The sequence below is a fragment of the Echinops telfairi genome, unplaced genomic scaffold (genome assembly GCF_000313985.2).
Source record: "Echinops telfairi isolate 266 unplaced genomic scaffold, ASM31398v2 ScPeMD7_7469;HRSCAF=8507_0, whole genome shotgun sequence".
Classification (NCBI taxonomy): domain Eukaryota; kingdom Metazoa; phylum Chordata; class Mammalia; order Afrosoricida; family Tenrecidae; genus Echinops; species Echinops telfairi.
The window spans coordinates 18,240,039-18,251,138 of record NW_022111372.1 but is presented as its reverse complement, the minus strand read 5'-3'; the positions used below and the strand labels follow the sequence as shown (position 1 = coordinate 18,251,138).

The window sequence follows — 11,100 nt, the reverse complement described above, 5'->3', positions numbered from 1 at the left end:
ATTTTGGGAATGATGAGGGCAACAAATGTATAGATGTGCTTTACACAATTGATCTATGTATTGTGATGAATTGTATGAGCCCCAATAAATTGATTAAAAAAACAACAACAAAAAAACACTACACAATTTTTCTCTTTGTTTTATAAATGTGAGTCGCATATATACATTTTACTACAGGATTTTATTTTGATATTTTACTTAGGATATTAAAATGGAAATTTTTGTGCAATTTTGGAAGATATATAAAATTTTAGTATCACTAATATTGCCCGCTATTTCCCCCACAAAGTCCAGGCCTTTGCACGTTTTATTATAGCACTGTTTTTTCTTGTGATGCTCATTGAAATGTTCGGTACAACTCTTTTATTTCATCATTTTCTTCACCTATATCAGTCACTTTGTATGTAATTTTGAAATATCTCTAAATTCAGGTAGGTTGAAGGTCATATTTTGACTCTCATGGACTTGTTTTAATTTACTTCAGCTTCAACTTGAACATGCAATTGATGTTGATGGTTTCTTCCACAGTGAGCCTCTTGTCTTGTTCTGACTGATGATACTAAATTTCCCCACAGTTTCTTTCTACAGGGGTAATTGCTTTGATTCCCGTGTATTCTGTCTGACGAGGGACTTGTATGTAGTCACAATTTATATTATTGGGAAAAAGGGTATTTGCAATGAGTAAGTTGGTAGTCTTGCAAAATTTTATCATGTGATTTTCAGCATAATTTTTATAGAGCTATATTTTTTAACCATTAATATTCTTTGCTTTCCATTTTTTGCACATTGAAGTTTTCAAATATGAAATTTTACTTGGATGCACAATAAGCACCCATTCAACAGCAGTCAAGAAATCAATGACATATTGCATTGGACAAATCTGCTGTCACACACCATTTTAAAGTGTTAAATCAAAGGTGTCACCTTCTGGTTTAACCCGTGCCTGACCTAAAGTTCGGTATTTTCAAGTGCCTCATATATATGTGGAAGCTGCTAGTGATCTCCCCCATTTTTTGCTTCTAAGATGGCTCATTTTATATCTAACAGAATGGCAAATGCCACCAATCCTCAGATTAGAGTTGCATACACTAGTTGTATTGTCCTACCCAGTAATTTGGTGGAAGCTCTAAAGGCTATGGCTAGAAGATCCATAATTCACTGTACCACAGGTGTCTTTAAGTTTATCTATCTTACTTGGAGTTTGTTCGGTTCTTGGATATGCGGACGTGTAAGTTTCTTCATGGTTTTAAAGTTTATAGACATTATTTCTGTTCATTCATTCTCTTCTCAATCAACCTTCATGGGTATATTGGCTTGCTTTATGGTCTTCCACAAGTGCCATACAATTTGTTCATTTTTCTTTACATTTAAAAAAAGTAATGTCTTCTATTGGATCATTTCAATTATTTAGATTCTTGCAAGAAGTAGGGCCAGAGGGCTCCTTAGAGTCAAAGATAGAGAGACTTTGTCTTACATACTTTGGACATGCTGTCAGGAGAGACCTGTTCACGGAAGACTATCTCATGATTGGTAAAGCAGAAGGGGAGCAGAGAAGAGGAAAATCGTAAGGCGATGGATTGACACTGTGGCTGCAACAATGGGCTCACATGTAAGAACACTTGTGAGGACAGCACAGGACCAGACAATGTTTCCTTCTGTTATGCATAAGGTCGCTACGGGTCAGAACTAGCAGTGACACCTGACACCATCATCTTCAAGTTTTTAATTTTTTTCTTCTACCACCTCAACTTTGCTGTTGAGCTCCTCTGGGGAGTCTTGTTTGTAGATTGTTCTCCTGTTTCCTTTAGTGTTTCCTTATTTTTTCTTTGAGTGAAGAAGTCATAGAATATTAGATTTTTGACCTAAGGAGCAGTACATTTAAATGCAGGCTTGTTATAATGTTCTGTCATTTTCTTTATAAAGGATTTTTAATCTTTGGCTTGGTTTATTCTTAGGCATTTCATCATCTGTCTGGCTATATCAATGGTGGTGTTCTCTTGATGTCTTTTTACAGTTCTCTTCACTGGTATGTAGGAATTCAATGCATTTCTGCTATTTAATCTCGCACCCTACTACTTTACTAAACTCCTCAATCATTTCCAACAGTCGTTTTGTGGAGATCTGTGGGCTCTCAGTTTATAAAATCCTACCATTTCCAATAATAAGAGTTTCACATTGAGATAGTTTATTGTGCCAGCCTGGCTGATAAATGCAGGTGGGATTGACTGAAGGGCAGAGAGATAAATGGCTTGGTGAGCCTTGCCTTTCTTGTCTCTCGCTCTGTGATCATCGGACCAGTGTGTGGCTGCCTTGCTTGTTCTGTGCCTCAATTTAAAGGCTACACTGCCTGTGGGACACCTAGCCTGTGGACTATGTTGCTGTAAGTTGAGGTCCTTTTAAGACATCTCTGGAGCTGGAGACTGGCGGTTGGTGACCTGCCTTGTGATTGGCTGCTGTGCTGACATAGCCTAGCTCTCTCTACAAATAGAGAAAGATCTGGCATCAGACAGAGACTTGAAGGACTGCTAGTCTCTCAACTTTCTCTCATGGACGTGAGTTGCACTAAGCCATTTGTAGTGCTTTCTAATTTAACTGTTTATTTCTTGTATTGTATATTTATCTGTATATGATATAACAGTTAATTTCTCGTTATATATCTAATTATCTTTATAAATAATTTTACTTCTTTGCACAAGTGTATTCCTTTTATTTCTTCATGTTGTCTAATGGTTCCGGTTAAGACTTCCAGCACAATGTTGAATAAGAGTGGTGATAATGGGCACACTACTTTAGTTCCTGTTTTCAGGGGAAATGTTTTAAGTCCCCCCCACTGACCTCCCCATTGAGTTTGATATAGGTCATTGAATTTTCATATATGGCTTTTTTTATGTTGAGGAATTTCCCTTCTATTCCTATTTTATTGAATGTTCTTATTAGAAATGGGTGTTGGATATTATCAAATGCTTTTTCTGCTTCTATTGATATGATCATGTTGTTCTTAATCGTTGTCTTGTTTATGTGGCGGATCATACTGATTGCTTTTTGAATGTTGAACTATCCTTGCATCCCTGGTACAAATCCCACTTTGTTATGATGAATTATTTTTTGGATATGTTGTTAGATTTGATTGGCCAGAATTTTGTTAAGAAATTTTGCATCTATGTTCATGAGGAATATTGGACTGCAGTTTTCTGTGTTTGTGGTGTCTCTGGTTGATTTTGGTATTAGAGTTATGCTGCCTTCATAGGGTGAATTTTGGAATTTTCTGCTAGTTTCTATATTTCAAATATTCTGTGTTGAATTAGTGACAGCTCTCTAAAATGAACCATATGAACCATAGATATTTGAATGTACTTTGGGGTCACACTTGATTCTATCCCAACCTAAATACAATTGTACTTATGACATGGCCCTACTCAACACTCTCTCTCCTGAATAGATCACTGAAGATATTGTTGCTATAGCAAAGGGTGGTGAAAAAACCAGATAGTGCCTGGCAATCAGAAAGAACAGTGTCTGGGATCTTAAGAGCTTCTCTTAATACAAGCATCTGTCTAAGAGAGGCATCAACTAAGTCCACACCAGCCTGTGTAATTGTAAATAATAACATCCAAATTGGGAGGATGGAATGGTACCAGAGTTTCAATTGTGAACATCTACTTTGCAGAAGGCAATGGATAACAATGGAAACTCCAAATTCATTTTCAGGGTCCCCACATAAATTAAGTCTCCAGTGAATTCCCTCTGGCCATAGTCTGACTCATTTATAGATCATTGTAAAGTTGATTATGGTAGATATAGTTAGGTAAAAATGTAATACTCTATAAATTGATCTCCCTTTTGACCCATTTTTAAATTGTTTCAATTTTTGATATTTTCTGTTTTCTCTTTGATTGATATTGTTCTATGTTTTGTTTACTCATTTTATTTGTTTATTTGCTTTGTATGATTGTGTTTTGTTTTGTATGATTTTCTATATAGGAAATCCAGGGTAGGGAGATCTACAGAAACATAAATGGATAGGGGCATGGCAAGGGAGCTAACAGCAATGAGTATGAGAATAAAATGTTCTGAAGTTGCTTGTGGTGGTGATTGCCCAAATCTTCTTAATATGATTGAATGAACAAATTGTATGCTATGTAACATATATGTTAATAAAACTATTAAATATATTAAAAATTTAACAACAAAAATAGCATGTTTAATGAAAATGTGTAGAACAGTCATAAGCTATATTGTTTAAATGTTTTCAATGAAATTATAATAATACAAATTATTATGGTAAAACCTGTGAAAGTTGGTTACTGTGTAAAATCGAAAGCTGTCAGAGAAGGAAAATATTTTCCAGTAAAACGGTGATAGACAAGTGGTAAGATTGCATCCCCTCAAACATGGAAAACTTGCAAGATCTGGAAAATAAAGCAATCTCATAGAGTTCCAACTTGCACAAGTTTCATTGTACTTTTTATGTTTATGTAACAGAAAGAATAATACCAAACCAAAGCGAAACACTAGCTATTGTGTGTCAATTCTGACTCACAATAGCTAGTTGCTTTTCATTGATTTTGTATGTTTCATCTAATATGCGTACTGTGAACTAGTCCCATGACTACAGATAAATAAACTGAGGCTCAGAGAGAATATAGATTTTGTTGCATATGCAATAAGTGAAGGCAGACTGTGACTTTATGATACTTTTGCTCCAATACCTTAGTCTTAACTACTGTACAAAATAATTTAACCATTTCCCTTTATATTATGAAAATTGTTATAAATCTTCTTTCTGGTTCTCATCCTAGATATCTCTCCTATATTATACCTGCCCTCAAATTTTAATTAAACGTATACTGCTTTAGAAGCTGACTCTACATTTTTCCCATTTCTTCTGAAAAAAATGTTTGACACGCTATATGTTTCAGATTGTCTACTTTGGTAGCTCTTCAGAATTACATTTTGTGGATGTGATACAAAATCAATCATTTTTTTTGAGTACTCAATACAGTAACACTCTAGTTCCATGTTTCCCAAGGTTAGCAATATCACGCACTAGGTGGTCCTGGAATGATCCAAGGGGGCTGCAAAATCAGAAAACTATATTTTATCATGGATTATGTACACTAGGACAGAAGTTTTTAATTACCAGGGCTGTGCTGGGTAATTTATTTTTTCTGAAAAGGAAAGGTGGGCCAAATAAATTTGGGAACCTATGTTCCAGATATTTATTGGAACTAATTTTAATTTAAGGACAAAATAACAAACTGATGGAGGTTATGAAGAAAATACATGAGAAATTTCAGTTCATTTAAAATAATAATTATATGTAATAAAGTGTTCCTATTATTTAAAGAAGATTGTCATAGATCTCCGCTATCATGAGTTTCTTCTGGTCAATGTCTGAGAGATAAAACTTTTATTCCAATCTTATCAGCCTAGTTTTAGTTTTGGAATAACTTTCTTTCTTTCTTTCAACAACCACTTGCCTGGTTTTCTAGAAGATGCTCCTGGACACTGAAAGTTAGCATGTTTCCCAAGAACTGAGGACACAAAGGGTCATACTGACCTGAATTATCCAAACATTTGCAAATATTCTGGCCCACGCAAAAGAGCTCCGGATAATCCAGTGGCTACACAGACTCAGAAGGTTACTGCCCAAGTCATGTCTTGCAACATTGTAAGGAAAGCTTTGTGTTTTTCCCCCCTCGAATAGTTTCTGTTTGTGTGGGATGCAATATTTTGATTCTTCCCAACTATTATTTTATTTCCTATCGACACTGACTTATTTTCTAACTAATATATCCCAAATTCATATATTTGGGGATGCAAAAAATGGAAACCTTTAAAGTCTGCTATAGATGGAAAGAAAGGCAAGTGACTGAATAAAATGCAAATAGAAACAAGATAAGGAAGTGTGGCGGCCTGAGTCGTATTTACATTCAAGAGTGCCATTGTACCCCTGAACTGTGGGGATGGCACACCCATAATGTCCTGGCCATTTTTTATGTTTGACTGGGTACGACTTGGTTTTGTGGTTAGTGGAAATGCAGTTTCTAATGTCATTTGCTGTAGTTTAATAATATGAAAGGTATGCAAAAAGGAAGTAAAAAGTAGCTTATCATTCCACTCTCATACCATGAAACTAACAACGAAAAAGGTGAAAATATAGCTTCTGTTTCTCTAGTTCCATCTGTTGAGAGAAGGCGCTTTGGTGGCACAGTGGGTTACCCATTGGGGTGCCAACTGCAAGGCCAATAGAGCTAAATCATCCATACTCACTGCTTTCTAGTCCTGGAAGAGAGTTACCGTCTTTGAAACCCACGGGCCACTCTATCCTGCCTGTTGGTGGCCATGAGTTAGAGTACTGGATGGCTGTGAGTTTGGTTTTGCTTGATCTATTGAGAAAACCAGTTTCTAGCTTATGCTTAGTTGTCTTGGATAATACCTCTTATAATGACTGCAGTCTTCACCAATAGTTCTGGTTTTCCTGTAACCTAGGTCAGTCCAGGTATGTAATGAGTCAAAGATGGGAGGCAGCAAAAGTGCGCTGCCTAATTATTTGCGTTTTTGTTCCTTTGGAATATGTGTGGGACTTCTTCACATCTGTAATTTTTCCCTTCATGGCTTTAGGGTTCCCTCGTAGACCTGGACCAGGCCTTTTTTATTTAGCTTTGTAAGAGCAGGTGTAAAACTCAGCCTGCTGCTCATTTCTAGCTGGGAGCTTCCTCAAGCCCCTTTCACTGTGTGCACTGTGTGCAAAATTTTATAGGATTCTGCCATATCCAGAAATGAACAGCTCTAGAATTTAATTCTAGAGCTCTAGAATTTAATGTGAGTCACAGCTTCCTCTAGTTCTTTGCTTCCAGGGTTTAAAAAAATGTACGATGATGTGTACAAAATGCTGGAGTACCTGGCCAAGCTCTCTCCTTAGCACCAACAATGCTCATTCTTCCTGCTACACAGAGGGAACCTACGGACAATTCACAGCTTCACAGGAATTGTCAGGGTTATTGCCAAAGGAAACCCCTTGCCCAAGGCGATACAGTCTTTGGGGATGGGAGGATTCCCAGGTAAAGACTGGTCAATGTGAATGTGAAAAGCCCTAGCCCTTTGCCTCAATTCAGAGCCTCATTACAGGTCCCACCAGTTTGAGAGCACCCTATGAGATCATCTAATGCCTCTGTTGCAACCACATCAAAGATCAATTTCTCCCTCTGCTCAATCCTGCTTCCTCCCACCCTTACAAGTGGTGTCCCCCTCAATTTACCATCTAGCATGGATCTCTGTAGCAGAGTTGTGTCCCAGGAAGCTTGACTTCTGTCATGGGATAAGAAGAAGAACTTAAAATCCATGGAATTCTTTCAACTGTTGTCAAGGTCTTTATTTCCTGTCTCTGGAGTGTGCCGTGTTTTGAGATTTTGCTAAAGTGGAAACAACAAAGGAGCCAAGTGCTCTTTCTTCTCTAAGTACATTATCTAAAATAATAGGCAAAATGGCAATTGTGTCAGCTGAAAAATTTTATAGGATTCTGCCATATCCAGAAATGAACAGCTCTAGAATTTAATTCTTAGTATTCTATTTACCAGTAAATGGCTTTGAGAACAATCAAGATATATGAGAAGTTAAGAGTGGAGACTGAAATTGTAAATTGTTGCTCAAACTCAAACCAAACCCACAGCCATCAAGTCGTTTCCAACTCATCATAACCTTATAGGGGAGCAGAGAACTGCTCCATGGAGTTTCTGAGACTGGAAACAAATACAGAAGCAGAAAGCCTGATCTCTCACCCGTGGAGTGGCTATTGAATGGAAACAGACCTTGTGGTTAGCAGTACAGTATATCAGGTGTATTCTAATTAATTGTGAATTTATGTTGCAAGATGCAAGTATATCTAAACCTTAGATTTCATGAAACAGTAAACGCCTTGAGGAAAGAAATCAATTTTTTTGATAGCTACTCAAGAAACATGATTTATTCCTAAATTAGTAGGTTTCTTTGAGGTGCAGGTAATAGTCAAATACAATTGGCAGTTTACTGATGATTATGATTATGCTACCTCTGACAGAGTGTATGGGCAATGAATAGATTTTTCTGTTACTCAGCATAAATTAATTGGACATTGAGATTATATTGAATCTGATAATACTTCTTAGGATTTTCTATGTATACAATTATGGAGTCTGTAAATATACTTCTTTCCAATCTTTATATCTTTAAATATCTATATGCAGTAATCTATATACAGTGATATATAGATATATATTGATAACATATATATGGATCCACACATATATGTGGATCTATATGTAGATTTATATATAGATCTTCCAATCAATATATTTCTTTCCAATCTTCCAATTTGATTTTTCATAACATTATTTCAATATTGAGGACCTCTTGAAAAAAGATTAAGTATACATGGCAAGAATGAATATCCTTGATCTTGGGGAAGTGTTTAATATTTAGTAATTAAGTCAAATATTAGCTGTGCTTTTTTTGTAGCTAACCATATAAGATTGAGTAAATGACTTTGGGGCTTTGTGAGTAATGTTGAATTTTGCCAAGAGTTTATCATGCCTCTATAGAGATGGAGTTATGATTATTCTTCTTTATTCTGCTAACCAACTATATGACATACTTAAAGATATAATATCAACCTTGAACACTTGGTCATGAAGTTTTAACCTTCTGTACATTGCTAGATTGATTTACTAATGTTGTTGTGGTTGCAGTTTGGCTGCTGATCGAGGTTGACCACTGGAACAATGAGAAGGAGCGCTGGTGCTCATCACGGATCAGCCCCTGCCCATCTGTAAATACTACTTCATCAACCTCCAGCGCCAGCAGGTGGTCAGAATAGCCCTGAATGCTGTGGACACCACCTCCCACGGAGAGTTCCACTTGCCGCCAAAGTCCCTGAACAAAGGAGAAGGTTTTGGGCTGCACACCCAGTGGGACCGGCAGAGTCGCCCTTCCTTCATCAACAGGTGGAACCCTGGTCCACCAACATGCCCTACACCACCTTCATCGAGCCCCGATGGCCGACGCCCATGAGACGACTGCATCTCTGTGCCAGTTGGAGAGCTTCAAGTCCCTGTTAATCCAAGCGGTCAAAAAAGGCCCAGAAAGAGCGTCCTGCCCCAGAAAAGCAAACGCGGCGCTGGGGCTGGAGCGCCCCCTCCTGTCGAGACCTACGTGGGCCTGATGTCCTTCATCAACAGAGAGGCCAAGCTGGGCTGGCTACTCCATGACCAGAGGGAAGATGGGCTTCTAGAGGCGGCTCGGACTCTCTATGTACAAGGGAACTATGTACTGCCAGTCTTGCAGCCTTCTCACAGTTGTTATGTTGGAGCCTGTTGTTGCAGCCACTGTGTCAATCATCTCTCTGAGGGCCTTCCTCCTTTTTGATGACGCCGCCAAACACGGGCTCTTTCCCCTGAAATATCCTGATAACATGTCCAAAGTACCAGAGACACCGTCTGCTCATTCTTGCTTCAGCAGCACTCTGGCTTCCGGCAGTGAACAGTACTTGAAATATTCATACCAACACCACAATCCCAATGCATCAATCGTGTGACTTTCTCCATCCATCGTCCAACTTTCACTGGCATCTGAGGCGATTGAAAATCCCACGGCTGGGTTCAGACACACCTTAGAGCCCAGAGTGACATCGTTGCTCTTCAACATTTTAAAGACATCTTGTGTAACAGCTTTACTAATATTTAAAAATGATTAAAATATTTGATTAAAATATTTGCACCTACATCATGAGGAATAATGATTTATAATATTTTTTTCTTCTAGTGCTCTTGTTAGATTTTGGTATGAGGTTTATGCTGACCTCATAATATCAATAAGGAAGTGTTCAATCATCTTTTCATTTTGAAGATTAGAAAGGAGTTTACTTAAGATTGATATTCAATGTTTGCTACCAAACATTCTCAGTGACACCGTCTGGGTATGAAGCTTTCTTTGTGAGATTTTAATATTATTCAATTTCTTTAATGCTATTCAGATTTCTCTTTATTTTTGTATCAACTTTAGTAAATTGTGATTTCCTTTATCTTGCTTGTCAAAGTTACTGACATTAAAGATCTCAAAATATTTTATTAGCTTTTTCCTATCTGTAGGATCTGTAATGATGGTCCTTCATTCATCATGGGTAATAGATGTTTTATTTCTTCTTCCCTCCCTCCATCTCATCCTCATTTTATTCATACTTTTAGATTTTTTCATTTTATAAATAATTTCAAAGTTAGCGTCTGATTTTAAATTTATATTTCCATTTTGTTTTTCTATTTTTTGGCTCTGACTAGTACTAATTTTTATTGTTGTGCCCATCATTTACAAGAAAAATTTCCAAATAAGATTTCTTGAAATACATTATTCCTGTTAGTTTAAATGTGTGGAAAATAGGTATAAAGCAGTTCAACATTTTATATTTGTAAATATCAGAAACTATATTGCAGTGTAGCATTAGCTGATTTTAAAGATCATGTCTATTATGAATCATGTTACTGTTGTTAGGTATTGTCAGGTTGCTTCCAAGTCACAGTGATTCTATACACAACAGAATGAAACACCGAGCCTGCCCATTCTCAGAATCATTCTTATATTTGAACCTGTTACTGCAGCCACTGTGTCAATCCATTTTGTTGATGGTCCCATTTTGCTGCTTCTTTACCAAGCATGCTGTCCTTTTCCAGGGACTGGTCTTTCCTCATAGCATGTCCAATGTATGTGAGAAGAAGTCTTACCATTCTTACTTTTAAAAGGGATTTCTGACTCTACTTCTTACAAGATATATTTCTTTTTCTTTTTTTGCAATCTATGGTACTTTCAATATTCTTGACAATATCATGATTCAAATGCATTAATTCTTCAGTTTTTCTTTTTAATAGTGCCTTATAAAACTGCTGAGTGTTGGATTATTGAGTTTATGATTCTAAATCCTATTTTTGCTATAGCATTAATTAGCCCCAGTAGATTTATCAACATCAATATATTAACTCACCACTATTGAGGCTATTATAGCTCATGGTGATCTTATGTGTAACAGAGTAGAATTGTTCCATAAGGTTTTCTTGCCTCTAATTTGGATGCAAG

General features: G+C 36.9%; 1 pseudogene; it reads left to right on the top strand.

The window, feature by feature from the left end:
* Positions 1-9,268, top strand: part of LOC101640618 — a 79,732-nt pseudogene extending 70,464 nt beyond the window's left edge.
* Positions 9,269-11,100: the final 1,832 nt, after the last annotated feature.